This window comes from Rhinichthys klamathensis, unplaced genomic scaffold, assembly GCF_029890125.1.
Source record: "Rhinichthys klamathensis goyatoka isolate OS25496 unplaced genomic scaffold, OSU_Roscu_1.1 h1tg000501l_1, whole genome shotgun sequence".
Classification (NCBI taxonomy): domain Eukaryota; kingdom Metazoa; phylum Chordata; class Actinopteri; order Cypriniformes; family Leuciscidae; genus Rhinichthys; species Rhinichthys klamathensis.
In genome coordinates, this window is record NW_026606982.1 from 1,444,735 (window position 1) to 1,461,697 (window position 16,963).

Consider the following 16,963-nt stretch of genomic DNA (forward strand, 5'->3'; position numbering starts at 1 on the left):
ATTTCGTCTCAGACGTGGTGATTGTTCCCCCAGCTGTAGTTTCCACTGACCCAGCTGCACTCACTGCTGCTGTCTCAGCTGTTGTTTGCCGAGAGAGTTCAGCTAAAGCAACGGCAGACGATGTTCTTGATACCACAGATGTTCCAGACATTTTTTTCATCGAGGCAGTTCCAGGAAAGTTTGTGATTATTTGTGCCTTCGGCGTGTTCGAGACACCTTCAGTCACAGCTAATGCACCCGCTAATGTTGTAGTCTCTGTTTGAGCTGCATTTGAGCTGATTGTGAATAGATTTATGGAAGACTTCATTTTAATCTCAGTTCGTTCAAACCTAGACAAGAATAGAAAACCTGTAAGTGAAGAATTCTTACAGGGCTGTCACATATTTTTAAAGAACTATAAAATTCGCACCCCATCGTCCAAGATGCCAGCAGTCCAGTCACACTGATCACCCCTAAAGAAGATAGTACTGAATAGATCAGTAAGAAGGAAAAGGGATTCATTTGAATGATTTTGCTGTGATTGATTATGAATTTACTGTGATGTGTAGCCACTAACCTGTGATGATCAGAGCACAGACATATCTGGAAGCCATCTTGTCTTTCTCTCTTTGTATGGCCTGTGTGGAACATGAAAATAACTCCCACAATTACTCTTTAAAGCATCCAAAATTTTAAGTGTTCATTCATATTTGATTGCGCTGTTGAAGAATTTAGTTTACCGCGTTTACAAGACTTTATTAATAAATCAGGTTATTTCCCTGTAGTGACGTCAAAACGTAATAATTTGCGTATTTACGGGTTTTTTTATTTGCGTAAAAGGGGTCAACGCGTTTACATGATCATGTGCATTGTCAGATTATTAAGCATAGTCGGGTTAAAGGGATAGCCTAGTTCACCCAAAAATGAAAATTCTGTCAGTAATTACTCACCCTCATTCGTTCATCTTCGGAACACAAATTAGGATATGTTTGATTAAATCTGAGAGCTGGATCACTCCTCCATAGGCTTCTAAGGGATTGAAACTTTCCGGCTAAGAAAAATTATTAAAGACATTGTTAAAATAGTCCAAGTGACTACAAGTGGCTCAATCTTAAGTTTATCAAGCGAGGGGAATACTTTTTGTGCGCAAAAAACAAACAAAAATAACGACTTTATTCAACTATTCATTTCCTTCTGTGTGGGCCTGAGTGAGTTCACATAGTGTAGATCCAGCTCTCAGATTTAATCAAAAATATCTTAATTTGTGTTCCGAAGATGAACGAAAGTCTTACGGGGTTGGAACAACATGAGGGTGAGTAATTACTGACAGATTTTTCATTTTTGGGTGAACTATCCCTTTAAGAACGTGTATAAACGCAGAAGAACGTGTTGCTATTTAGGACTTTGTATAAATTAAGTTTTAACTTCTGAATGTAAATTTTATCTCATATATACAGCTAAACATGCCAATAAAAGAAGTTGATTTTGAAGTGAATTTTGCTGGGCTTTTTAAAGAAATGTTTAGTGTTTCCTCACAGATTTGGATAAAAATTATAGTAGTATCTTTAGGTGGATGTTGTAAATGTTGCAAACAGATGGATACAGATGTGAATCCAGATATGACCATAAAATATGTATCTGTAATGTATCTGCAAAGCTTTCTGATTTAATATTTGTATTTATGAAGGTCCATTAGTCATATTGAATAGAGTTTACTAAAACGACAGTCCACTGGTGTCTCAAGCTTTTTGTTTTGGCATATTAAGACATTTTTTCAACATAATTATATCAAACATTTTTACAAATAAAAATGGGTGTTCTGCTTGAATTCAATTATACTGATTAGAGCTAAACAACTTAATAAGCCTTAAAAGTCTTAGAATGTTTTTTAAAGTATTTACACATCATCTGAAATTACTATCATAATATAGGATATAGAATTATGTGAACAGTAAATATCATGTTTCTTTAGATATATTCTTATATTTCAGATTGTAGGATTTCTGTAATAGTTCTTCGTTCATTGTACCATATGTACCATATGTTAAATCCCCTCTGTCACCGAACAGCCAGAAACATTTTAGTACCACTCATGTCACAAATGGCTAATCACAGGCTAATGATTTAAAATCACAGGTATAGTGGTATGTCCGAAACATAATAATTAATAAACATATTTACCTGTTGGACTATGCAAGGAATACCGATAGCACTGTCTCCAAAGGTCCTGTGACACTGAATGTTAGGACACGTGCATGTCATTCGATTTGCATGTTAAATAGAAAGACGGCTTGTCCTCTAAGAACTGGGAATATGCATGTGTCTGTTAGATCAGCCTTTCTCAAAGTGGGTGCCGCGGCACACTGGGGTGCCCCCTGACTTTGTCAGGGGTGCCGCCAAAAAATTACGTAGGCTAAATATACAGTATATATATATATATATATATTTGAATTTACATAAATACATTCTTCTTCTTTTTAAACATATGAACGTATTAATAAAATTGTAAATTCATTTTAGATAAATATATATATATAAAATTAACCATAAAAATCCGTCTCACAAGACCGAAGCAAGACACACACACAACTTGACGCAAGTGACGCAACCCATAGCACCGCGTTATAGCAACAACAGCGAACGCGCGTCACACAGCAACTGCAGGCTCTGACAAACACACATACAAACTATACTATACATATGCATAACGTGTCTCTTTTTACAACAAAAATGTGAATTCTGCCGGTATTCAGACAGTCCCATGCATACAGATACAGATCCGCCTACAATCGCCTACGTAGGCGAAATTTGTTTGACATTTCTAATCGTAAACACAGCCATGTTGAAGCCTGCAGTAATGTTTTTCATTGATGTTATGGCAGTCCACTCTGCTTATTGTTTTTCGAGAATCTTGCACTCCTGTTTGTCATTGTGCACGAAACTTCATGCCAATAAATCATCAGAAATATTGCTGACTTGTGCGCGTCTCAAGCGCACTCTTTACGCTCGTGCTAATGCCTGTTAGTTGTCCGTGGCGCTGAAAATGGAAACGTCTTTAGACATGGAAAATCGATTTTACAATCTCGATTCAATGAACGTTTATGTCTCAAAAATCGATCAGGATTTTTTCACAAAAGTGATAGCCCTGTAAAGTTGTTATTATTAGCTATTGTTATTTACAGTTCGTATTATGCTCTGTTCATTACTGTTCTGTCTAAATAAACAGGACATTTGCATTTACATTTGGGTTATGCAGTGTTTTTAATTTATATTTTACACTGGGGTGCCTTGAGATTTTATGCACTTTTGAAAGGTGCCCCGACTGAAAAAAGTTTGAGAAAGGCTGTGTTAGATCGCTGCTCTTATCTATTATCTATTATGTCTATTAAGTACTTTTATCATCCCTCGTATTTGTATTTAGATGTCAAATTGTAGCCAGATGATTTGAACATAATGTGACTCAGTACACTAATCGCAGACAGTTTTGTGGGAATACCAGGGGTTTGGTGGTTTGCTCAAGGGCACAGTGATGAAGCAAGATTCTGATATTTCATCAATTCATGATGTGGAAAGGGATATAAAATACCACAGAGCCTCAGCTACATAGCGGTGTTACAGTCACTTGACAAAAACTGCCAAGTATTTAGACTCAGGCCGGGTTCAGTACACAATGTCATTATGTTAATCAACTGCTCTAAATCAGTTTAGCCGCTCGGGGGAGCCATCAGCCATAGCCACGGCACATGGTGAACCTAACTGTCTGGGTGCTGCACTGGGATGCTATTGTTAGAGAAAAAGAAATAGGTGAAACTGAGATGATATTAGTAACAGTTTGACTGAAACGACAAATTAACATTTAAGTAAATAGTTTCCTTTCTTATTTATCCTTCCATTCATCAGCCTCCGCGTTGCACTTGTCACCTGTATCTTTCTCTTTTTGTCTTCCCGCAGTAGTAGGCCTATAGCATGTGATCTATTGTTGTGAGTCATTCTCCAGCTCAGAAATGCTTTCTCTTTGTTTCAGTGCAGTGACTCATGGTTCTTAATCGGGTATATAGAGAAGAGCCTTAGTTTGACAATCTGTTTATCTAACTGCGGTATCTCTTGTAGTTGGTAATACTGTAGGTCTTTACTGTCATTCAGTGGGACTGCTGTTATTAGTTTCTGAATTATCCTGTGTGTCTGTGTCAGATTATTTTACTGGTTACAGTCAAGACCAGACCACAACAGACATGCCAACGTGCTCAGATCTAAAAAGTTGTTAAACATTGTGTGAATGTGTTTGAATGAATTGTTAGAGTGAATGAATTAATGACTCACTGTATGCAATCACATACAAAGTATGTACTATAAAGAACTTACTTTGTGACCATTAAAAAAAAAGCATGTTCAATAGAGTATGCATGTGCGTAGTATGAATGCATTCTGGTCGTAGCCTATGTGATCACTTCACTTGTGTTGGGACAAGTTGGAGCTAAACTATGCAGGACAATGTCACTCCAGGACGGAGTTTGGACACCCCTGATAATGTGACTGTTATTGAACTATATATATATATATAATAATTTAAAATGTTGCCATTGATTGGCCACTCATCATACATATTGATTTTCGCATTCTCTATTTAGTATGGAGATGCTTGGTTTCAGACGCAGTTAGTCACTTGTTTTGTTTCGTAATTAATCAGTGAGTTCAAACTAATTGTTTAGTGGATGATTCAATATCTCAAACAAAGTCACTTACTGGCATAACAAATGAACAATAAAAAGACGTAGAAAGATTCACTGAGAAATTTCCACCATTAATGCACAGACTGACAGTCTACGTGGAAGGCACAAACACACTCTATCAAGGACTGAAACCAACTGTTGTATAATTTTCTTCATAGTCTGAATTTTAGAATATAAATCGACATATAAACTATGCATTGAAATAAGAATACCTGCTCATTGTGGTGCTTTCTGAATTCATATTGATCATTATAAACAACAACGTCCACAAACCTTCATTGTATGCACAATTTTTATTCTTCTCTAATTACAGTTCTATTTGCAACATCTTTCAGAGAACTGCACCAATGAACAACAATCCTTTAGAGTCTGTCACATGTTTATCTAAGGATCTCACATGCATTACCTCATTGTGCCAATGATGCAGATGGATCTGCGTTTGAATGGTTATGTAGTGCCATACACAGCACAGAATAACCACCATCCCATATTCCCATATACCGGTTGCATAGCAACAAGAAACATCTCATGTTCTGACAGCCTGTTCTTATTCCAGTTGCAGAGAGAGAAGAGAGAGAGGTGGGGCAAGTGATATTTGAATATACAAAAGACATAACTTGGTTATGTAAGCTGCACATTCTGTTACGTGGTGTTATATGTATTCAAATGTATAAAAATATGTGTTATTAATAATATTACACTCATATTATTGTGACTGTGTGTACAGATCATCCTCATGAGATAATGCTGGCTTTGTTTGCACGCCTCAGCCCTGTTAAGTTGTAATTAGCATAATTAGAAAGGCGCTCATGAAGAGGTCAGCAAGTCCCTCCGTACCAAACCCAGAGGTGCCTAAAATATAGGACGCACACATTCAAGTGTCTTAAATGCTCTTAGTAAATTAAACATGCCTGCTGACACACATACAAGGAGTTGAATGAATTGATATGGTCGTTCGAAATATATATGAAATTAAATTTTTGGGATAAGTGATGTTTGGTCACTGGGAGATCCCAGTTGTTTTGATTCTGGAATGCATGAATCTGCGTTTCAACCTGCAGAAAGACGAGCCGAACAAACCTCACGCTTCATCTTGCTAAATCTCAGTTGACCTGATTCATCTACAGCACAGCCTCAAACTCTATCTGCTTCTCTTTCTCTCTCTCTCTCTCTGTCTCTCTCTCCCTCTCTATGTTGTTTAATTCTCTTTCTCTTTATCCCTCTGCCACTCTATCTTTCTAATGAGGTCAGAGATTGAGTTTGTATCAAAGTCACAGCTACAGCAAGTGAATCATGCAGTGTGTGTCTCCAGGCATATAGTATTAATGAAAACAGCATCAATGTCACTACCTGTACACTACAAATTTCAGAATGGGATGCTCTAATGAACTTGTGTATATGAGAGAGAGGGATTGTATCTGTGCGTCCTGGTTTCAGATGGCTATTTTAGGTCGGTGATTGATTAAAATAGTTCTTAGTTTGAGGGCAGAACTTTTTTGGGGGGATATCTGGGTTATTTCATGTAACTTTGTCTAAACTGAGTGCGTTTAGGGAATAACGCCGCCCAGTACACACAGCGTGAGAATGTGTGTCCTTTTTCTCATCACTTCCTCCTCTTATCTGTTCATCAGTTTTAATTCTTTGTGTAGTTTTATCCACTGTCAGATATCGGTGCTAGATTAGTGTTCTACTGAGGGATAGCACAATCTAAAGATTATGTAATGCAGCCTACACACACACATTTGTTTTTCTATGACAGTGTGGTCTATTGTTTTTTGTACTGAGCTAATGATATTTTCTATCACATAATCTTACTCCTAAACCTCACAGAAATCTTTCTGCATTTTTATATTTTCACTATAAAATTATTTAGTATGTTTATAGAGCTGTTTTCCTTGCGGGGAGCATTGGCTGCATTCTGCTCCCCATAATGTAGGTGATTTCAGTGGTTTAATATCATTGTGGGGACATTTGGTTCTCACAACGTAGGCAAAACTTGCCCCCCACACACACACTTGCGCAGCCCTCTGTAGCACCTTGTAAGAGATATAGCATTTGACACTGTCCACACTCTGCATCCTGTGAAGGATCCAGAGATAAAACTACCAGAGAAATAGGCCTAACCTACTTGTCATCTTCCCATCCAATTTCCCATTCTTTCTCCTATTTTCCTTTCAGTTCTTTTGCCAATTTTGTCAAACCCTTCTCGTTCCTTCTTTATTTATTCAATCCTCTCTCCTATCATTTGGATTCATAGCCATCACAACACAGATACTCACAATATCCACTAAGACACTTAATAATAGCTGTAACACCTTCAAAACAAACTACATTGCACAAAAACAAAGATCAAAAATGTATGAAAAAACAGATATATCAGGCAGGATCACCCTGCTGATTTATTCATGCTGTATGAGGCACTACTAGAGCTGTTTTTAGAGTTGAGGGTAGCCTGGTTTCTTTAGTAATATAAGTCAATCTAATTCATATATAAGTAATACAATCAATCTAATAAATCCCTAATTAAATGCTATCACCTAAATTACAGTGCATTCTCTTTGGTTTCATCCTGGTCCCTTTTTCTTCACTCTGCTTCTAGTATATCTCCTACATCCATTCTATATCCTATTTTTGTGCCAACAATTCTTGTGGTCTAAACTGGAAACAGCTTAGGTGACCTTCAAAAGCTTGTTTCTGGAGGATAGGTAGAACTTGGTGGTGTGAAAATGAGAGGAGAGAGAGAACAGAAATAGTTGTTTGCTTGTCCCAGTGAGATGACTTGAGGGGAGGTTGTGAGAGGAATAGAAAGAGCTTTAGTAGGTCGGGGATAGAGATGGGGATGAGAGAGAGAGAAGAGAGAGAGATGCAGGAGAGAGAGAGGGAGAGAGAGAGAGAGAGAGAGAGAGAGAGAGAGAGAGAGAGAGAGAGAGAGAGAGAGAGAGAGAGAGAGAGAGAGAGAGAGAGAGAGAGAGAGTGAGAGAGAGAGAGAGAGAGAGAGAGAAGAGAGGAGAGAGAGATAGAGAGAGAGATGAGAGAGAGAGAGAGAGAGAGAGAGAGAGAGAGAGAGAGAGAGAGAGAGAGTGTGTGTAAGAGAGAGAAAGGGAAAAAGAGAGATATGATAGTTTATATTTGTTTAATCATATGGTTTCTCTTGGGCGTAATTGTGACTTTAGCATTAGGATACATCATCAGTCAATGGGATCAAGAAGCAAGAGCTACACAGTCATCTATACTTGATCTATGCAGCATCAGTGCTGTGTGAGTAGTTGTGAAATTTAAATATTCAATGTATATATGAAAAAATATATATATCCTAAGTCAGTGTGTGTGTGTTTGTATGAGGCAGACTAACCTTATAACTGGACGTCTGAATGTGCATACAGTATCTCACAAAAAGTGAATACACCCCTATTTCAGCAAACATTTTAGTATATCTTCTCAAGGGACACTACTATAGAAATTAAACTTGGATATATTTTAGAGTAGTCAATGTGCTGCTTGTATAGCAGTTTATATTTACTGTCCTCTGAAAATAACTCCACATACAGCCATTATTGTCAAAATAGCTGGCAACAAAAGTGAGTACACCCTAAGTGATAATAGCAGTACGGTCGTTTTGACGGAAACATGGATTGCAACATGTACTGTGACATTCTGAAGCAGAACATGATGCGCTCCCTTCAGAAACTGGGCCGAACGGCATGATAACGACCCCAAACACACCGGCAAGATGACAACTGCCATGCTGAGGAAGCTGAAGGTGATGGAGTGGCCAAGTATGTCTCCAGACCTGAACCCTATTGAGCACCTGTGGGGCATACTCAAATTGAAGGTGGAGAAGCACCATGTCTAACATCCAGCAGCTCCATGATGTCATTATGGAGGAGTGGAAGAGGATCCCAGAAACAACCTGTGCAGCTCTGGTGAACTCCATGCCTAAGAGGATTAAGGCAGTGCTAGATAACAATGGTGCTCACTGCTCACACAAAATATTGACACTTTGGGTGTACTCACTTTTGTTGCCAGCTATTTCGACAATAATGGCTGTATTTTGAGTTATTTTCAGAGGACAGTAAATATAAACTGCTATACAAGCAGCACACATCCAAGTTTCATTTCTATAGCATTGTCCCTTGAGAAGATGTACTAAAATGTTTGCTGAAATGTGAGGGGTGTACTCACTTTTGTGAAATACTGTATATATATATACACTCACCTAAAGGATTATTAGGAACACCATACTAATACTGTGTTTGACCCCCTTTCGCCTTCAGAACTGCCTTAATTCTACGTGGCATTGATTCAACAAGGTGCTGAAAACATTCTTTAGAAATATTGGCCCATATTGATAGGATAGCATCTTGCAGTTGATGGAGATGCACATCCAGGGCACGAAGCTCCCGTCCCACCACATCCCAAAGATGCTCTATTGGGTTGAGATCTGGTGACTGTGGGGGCCATTTTAGTACAGTGAACTCATTGTCATGTTCAAGAAACCAATTTGAAATGATTTGAGCTTTGTGACATGGTGCATTATCCTGCTGGAAGTAGCCATCAGAGGATGGGTACATGGTGGCCATAAAGGGATGGACAGGGTCAGAAACAATGCTCAGGTAGGACGTGGCATTTAAACGATGCCCAATTGGCACTAAGGGGCCTAAAGTGTGCCAAGAAAACATCCCCCACACCATTACACCACCACCACCAGCCTGCACAGTGGTAACAAGGCATGATGGATCCATGTTCTCATTCTGTTTACGCCAAATTCTGACTCTACCATCTGAATGTCTCAACAGAAATCGAGACTCATCAGACCAGGCAACATTTTTCCAGTCTTCAACTGTCCAATTTTGGTGAGCTCTTGCAAATTGTAGCCTCTTTTTCCTATTTGTAGTGGAGATGAGTGGTACCCGGTGGGGTTTTCTGCTGTTGTAGCCCATCCGCCTCAAGGTTGTGTGTGTTGTGGCTTCACAAATGCTTTGCTGCATACCTCGGTATTAAAGTTGCTCTTCTATCAGCTTGAATCAGTCGGCCCATTCTCCTCTGACCTCTAGCATCAACAAGGCATTTTCGCCCACAGGACTGCCGCATACTGGATGTTTTTCCCTTTTCACACCATTCTTTGTAAACCCTAGAAATGGTTGTGCGTGAAAATCCCAGTAACTGAGCAGATTGTGAAATACTCAGACCGGCCCGTCTGGCACCAACAATCATGCCACGCTCAAAATTGTTTAAATCACCTTTCTTTCCCATTCTGACATTCAGTTTGGAGTTCAGGAGATTGTCTTGACCAGGACCACACCCCTAAATGCATTGAAGCAACTGCCATGCGATTGGTTGCTTAGATAATTGCATTAATGAGAAATTGAACAGGTGTTCCTAATAATCCTTTAGGTGAGTGTATTATATATACACTGAACAAAATTATAAACGCAACACTTTTGTTTTTGCCCCCATTTTTCATGAACTGAACTAGAAAGATCTAAGACTTTTTATATGTTCACAAAAGGCCTATTTCTCTCAAATATTGTTCAGAAATCTGTCTAAATCTGTGTTAGTGAGCACTTCTCCTTTGCCGAGATAATCCATCCACCTCACAGGTGTGGCATATCAAGATGCTGATTAGACAGCATGATTATTACACAGGTGTGCCTTAGGCTGGCCACAATAAAAGGCCACTCTAAAATGTGCAGTTTTATCACACAGCACAATGCCACAGATGTCGCAAGTTTTGAGGGTTTGCAATTGGCATGCTGACTGCAGGAATGTCCACCAGAGCTGTTTCCCGTGAATTGAATGTTCATTTCTCTACCATAAGCCGTCTCAAAGCGTTTCAGAGAATTTGGCAGTATACATCCAACCAGCCTCCCAACCGCAGACCACGTGTAACCACACCAGCCCAGGACCTCCACATCCAGCATCTTCACCTCCAAGATCGTCTGAGACCAGCCACCCGGACAGCTGCTGCAACAATCGGTTTGCATAACCAAAGAATTTCTCCACAAACTGTCAGAAACCGTTTCAGGGAAGCTCATCTGGATGCTCATCGTCCTCATCGGGGTCTCGACCTGACTGCAGTTCGTCGTCGTAACCGACTTGAGTGGGAAAATGCTCACATTCGATGGTGTCTGGCACTTTGGAGAGGTGTTCTCTTCACGGATGAATCCCGGTTTTCACTGTACAGGGCAGATGGTAGACAGCGTGTATGGCGTCGTGTGGGTGAGCGGTTTGCTGATGTCAACGTTGTGGATCGAGTGGCCCATGGTGGCGGTGGGGTTATGGTATGGGCGGCGTATGTTATGGACAAAGAAAACAAGTGCATTTTATTGATGGCATTTTGAATGCACAGAGATACCGTGACGAGATCCTGAGGCCCATTGTTGTGCCATTCATCCACGACCATCACCTCGTGTTGGAGCATGATAATGCACGGCCCCATGTTGCAAGGATCTATACATAATTCCTGGAAGCTGAAAACATCCCAGATCTTGCATGGCCAGCATACTCACCGGACATGTCACCCATTGAGCATGTTTGGGATGCTCTGGATCGGCGTATACGACAGCGTGTTCCAGGTCCTGCCAATATCCAGCAACTTCGCACAGCCATTGAAGAGGAGTAGACCAACATCCCACAGGCCACAATCAACAACCTGATCAACTCTATGCGAAGGAGATGTGTTGCACTACGTGAGGCAAATGGTGGTCACACCAGATACTGACTGGTTTTCGGACCTGTGAATATCTGTGACAGCAGTTTATTCCTGTGACCAAAGCTAAATTTTTAGTAAATGGAAAGCTTTTGTAACATTATAAATGTCTATACTGTTTTGATCAATTTGATGCATCCTTGCTGAATAAAAGTATTAATTAATTTTTTTACGCAACTTTTTTCAACATTGATAATAGTTATAAATGTTTCTTGAGCAACAAATCAGCTAGCCTGGCAAGCCAGACCTACATCAAGATGTCAGGTCTGGGAACTCACAATTAGCATACCTCAATCCGAGGGGCGGGATAAACGGTTGTCTTTCAATATCCCTCGGCACGCAATAGGACAGCGCTACAACCAACCAGAGCAACGAACGGCTGTGGCTGTGTGAGTCCCATGCGTTTTTCCACCAGCGGAGCTAGTTGATATATTAAACTTTTGCCGTATCCGATCGTCAAAACTCCGAACACATCTTCCTTTTTTAAGAATGACTTAAGTGACGTTCTCTCAAGTCCTCCAGAGTCGCGGTCAAATCCGATTCGAAAGACCGCTGTTCGCCAGCAGCATCTTCTTTGTTTTCAAGTAACGTTAGCAGGGAAATCACCTATGGAAATCACGCGGAACCGTCACATCTCTGCCGTCATTGTTAAGCCCGCCCACCAACTCTATACACGATGTGATTGGCCTGACCAGAGTTTGTTTTTTCCAGCTCGAAAGGCCAACGGAGAGTTGCTAGACCACACTTTGCTGCAAAATAATTTTTGCTGCCGCTAGGGTGCGTCTAGATTTCTAGGCTACAAATCAGCATATTTTTGCTGTATTTTGGATCAAATAAATGCAGCCTTGGTGAGCAGAAGAGACTTCTTTTAAAAACATTTAAAAAATCATACCAACCTAAAACTTTTAATTGGTAGTGTATATATATATATATATATATATATATATATATATATATATATATATATATATATATATACACATTTTGACAACCCCACAACCTGTCCCAGTACCTCTCTTCACACACACACTGCCATGTCTGTTCGAGGACAAGACAGAGAGGACAGATTTAATAGAAATACAGAGAAACTGTAGACAGACAGACAGACAGACATTAAAAGAGAAAACTGAATAAGAGTGAGAGACTGAATGTGCTGTAGTGAGCAGAAAGCAGTTCTATGTAAGCAGAGCTTCAGTCAGTCTGTCCCAGCTACAGAGGGCCCCAGTGCACAGATACACAGCGCTGCCCACTCAGCTCTTTTCCTTTGTCTCCCACACTATTGTGTGCTCTTTCAAAAGAGGGGACCAGGTAGGGATGGGGAGGGGACCATTGTAGGTGGATGGGTGGAGTTTTAGAGAGAAAGAGAGAGAGTCAGACAGACATTAGTAAGAGAGAGACATTTTTGCACTGCATAAAAAAAAAAAAAATCAACTCCTGAGACAGGAAGAAAGCTGATCTGTAGGCTGATCAAAAATCAGTTTTCATCTTCTGGTTTATTTTTTCATGTTTGTATCAGTATCAAAAGAATACTTGAGCATAAGGCTTGTGCTTGTGTTGTGTGTGTCTTTATGAGACAGTTATGAGAGTGAGTGGATCTAGACGTTCATGTCTGTTGAGCAATAAGTCTTGTTCCCACAGAGAACTCAGATAATGAGCAACGGCTAAAAAGATCTCTAGTACATGCAAATTTATAAGTGAATAGCATGTGAGACCCAATGGAACCAGATAATGGCACGAACATGCTCAGTTGGCAAATAATATGTTTGAATACCTATCTGCTGTTATGTAAATGTCATTCGACAAAGTCCATTATGTGCTTCATTGGCAAGAATATTTTTATGTGGGAACAGACTAATGTTCAGTAATCTTCATCAGGACCAGTTCAGACCTGTGTTGACACGTGTTTTTCCTATAGTGTAAGATCTTCTTCATCATCTGCAATATGTTTCATTCATGTCTAGGTGTAACCACTGGCTATCAGATCTGGCATGTCCTGATGCATTGTTTATGTGCTGGGTTTGCGATTACCGACCAGCATGTGGGGCACATGCCCAGAGGCCCCAAGCAGTCTGACCCACCCCCAAATGGATCGAAGACCCCATCCCCCAGTAAATCACCCATCTGGAAAAACACAAGAGCCCCTGGTTCTTTAATGTATCTATGCAAGCCTATGTAATGGAGGGCCCCATCTCTGTCACAAACAAGAGCAAGGGGCCTCTGAACTCCTATTATTTACTAATCAGTCAAAGGCGTCCCTTCCCAATAATAAAACATAACAGTGGATACTGGTCTTTTATCAGTAGGCAAAAAGCTATATGGAGGCCCCATAGTCCATTGTTGCTAAAGTCTGCATGAAACGAAAATTACGATGATCTTTTCTTCCCTTATATTATGATTTATTATATCCGAGTGAAATGGTTTCACGAATGAAAAAAAATGAAAAACTAGTGGGATTGTTGTTGTTTGCTTATTGCTGAGATGTCATTAGAATGACAGGTTTCTGAAAAGAATGGATTATTGTCCCGCCCTCACAGAGAAGAGATTTTGTTGCAAGAAGGTATAGGGAACGTTAATGTTTTTGATTCAAGATTAAGAGGGCACATCACTTAAAAAATAATTATGATGTTGATGGATAAATAACGTATATGAAACCTGGCAATACCCCATAAAAAATAAAAATTGTCCACTTTGATATTGTGGTGATTTTAACATTATCTAAGATGTAAAACCTAATGGCATGTCCTACCAGATGCGATGCAACAACATTCAAGTCACAAGCAATTTGTCTGTTCATACCAGATGGAGATAAGACTGATTGCAGAGCTGAAGCCATTATGCGACAGCAGTTTCAGGACAGCTGTGCCATACCGACAGTCTCAGACTGGAAGTTAGGGCAGAGCTAACAATTGCCTAACCCACCCCAACCGCTAACCCATAACCTTAAAGGCCCACTGAAGTGCCTTGGAACGTGCCGCTTTGTATGATGCGTTGACGTAATTTTCACTGAAACAGGAAGCTGAGGCAGGACATATTGAATGGCTCCTCCCATTTTTCAAATAGCCAATATTGTTTAGTTTACCTCACAGACTGCAAGTCACATGACAGCACCATGGAAGCGAATCCAAGCGCTGATGATACGTTGGATTCAATAGTAGAAGTGTGAATACATTTTATTCTTAACTAAGGTACAGTTGGAAAACAGAATAAAACTCGAGCGTTTGAGCAACCGAATTCACATCTCCAACCCATATTGCTTCGTGAAGTGTCAACGGTCGCTTTGGCCAGGTTATAGCATAGGGAGCGGGACGCTTTAGATTCTAGAGAGCATTTGATTGGACAGAAGATGTGATGAGAAGCTGAAGTCCGCGGTGATGTCATAAAAATCTGTGATCCTTTTTAGCGGAAGTGAGAGACTGTAAGTTTTGAATGAACTCCTAAATGAGAATTTTGTCATTGTTTTGGAACACACAAGCTTATTCATAACATTAAGGCTATATTCATACTAAAAGCTAAAAAACTAAAATTTTGATTTCAGGGGGCCTTTACTGAGGCTATAATCTCCACCCTAACTTCTGGTCTTGTACTGCTGGCCTGGCGCTGCTGGCCTGAAATTGCTGTGATGTATGTAATAATGCACCATAAACAAACAGAATCTCAAAGGCTTTTTATTAAGTAAATCGAGGAGTGAATTAATCACCCATTGCTTTAAAACAGATATCTGTTGGACATTGAAGTTAAACGCATATAGCAGGCACACAAACACTTCATATTTAGTAAATCTTACTGAAAATGGCCAAATAAGCAGTTTATATTCTAAAATCTATGTTTAAGTTTTGTTCTTTGTAAATTAAGGGCATGTTACAAAAATGTACTTAAAACAGACGACAACGTTGTCAAAACTATCCCAGTTCACACGGATCTGCGAAATGTAACTTAAAAAGGCTGTATTATGCATGCCAGGCCAGTAGTTGGCGATGTCACTTTGTCAAGAAACACATAATACGCATGCGTATGACATCACCGTTTTCACAAATTCAAGTTTTTGTTGTTTAGGCGTAAAAGCATCGATTTCAAAACCTTGCACTTTGAAACTTGTTTTCAAAAGCTTGCGTTTTCAAGCCCCCAAAACGGCATTGTTGTGTAAATAAACAGCAAACAGGCAAAAACACATACAAAGTTTTCGGATTTCAGTAAATATGGTGTCGTGTAAAACATACCCTAAATAACATTTGGATGCAAATGGTCTTCTTCCTGACATAAATGCAAGAGCCACTACAACAGCGGATCAACTTTATGAGATTGCTCGGGTCCGGAGTCATCAAGCACAGCATCAGCATCTTCATCGGACTTTATTTTGGTAAGGTCCAGATTTCTTTGCAGTTGTTGAACGTTGTAAAAAAAACAGCTGAATATCCATTCACGCCACACAAGAGGCAAGCAATACCATGGCTATTATCTGCCAAAATGCAGATTCATCTGGACAACTTCGAGATTGGGGTAGGCATTAGGAAGTTTGATTTGATTTGATTTATTAATGTATTTACAAAATAACAATTTAAAATGCCTTAAAATAACTATATTATATATATGCTTATTTTTGTTGTTGAAATATTATTAATTCCAAAAATATTTAGTAAAATATTTCAGTCGCAGGGGTGGGTGGGGATGTTATTCCTTTTCCATGTTAATCAAATATGTAAGTAAGAAGTAAAATCATTTTTTCAAAAGTTACATCCGGGCCTTGTGACATTTTGTCCCGGGCCCTGTAAATTTTGGCAGTGGCCCTTGGATCCAGTCTTTGGGTATACACTGTTAGCTGTGGACCAATGTTTAAAGGGATTCTCCACCCAAAAATGAAAATTCTGTCATCATTTACTCACCCTCAAGTTGTTGCAAACCTGTATGAGTTTCTTTCTTCTGCTGAACACAAAGGAAGATATTTTGAAGAACGATTGGAACTTTGGCACCATTGACTTCCATAGTATTTTTTTTTTCCTACTATGGAAGTCAATGGTGCCAAACAACTGTTTGGTTCCAATCGTTCTTCAAAATATCTTCCTTTGTGTTCAGCAGAAGAAAGAAACTCATACAGGTTTGCAACAACTTGAGGGTGAGTAAATGATGACAGAATTTTCATTTTTGGGTGGAGTATCCCTTTAAGCATACAGTACATGACAGATTGGACTATTAAATAATATCATATTTACTAGAGAAACAGCCCAAATTACAGTCTGTCACACATAGCTACAAATTTACTGATCTCATTCTCTATATCTAATTTGCATAATGGTGGCAAATATCCATCCGCAGGCAGACAGGCAAGTAGTGTAGGCTGTCTTCACTGGCACAATTGTGGTTTAAAAAAAACCCATAGGCTTTACGAACACTGTATTTACGAGACAGGAAAGGACAGGAAAATGAATTCGCTTCTTGTTGTGCGTTCGTGGGCGCGAAATGCGTTAAACATACTAATCAGATGTGTCCCGCTCACTAGCGCTGTTGTCTCTCGTGTGTAGGCGCTCGCGCTGTATGTATGAGCGCGATG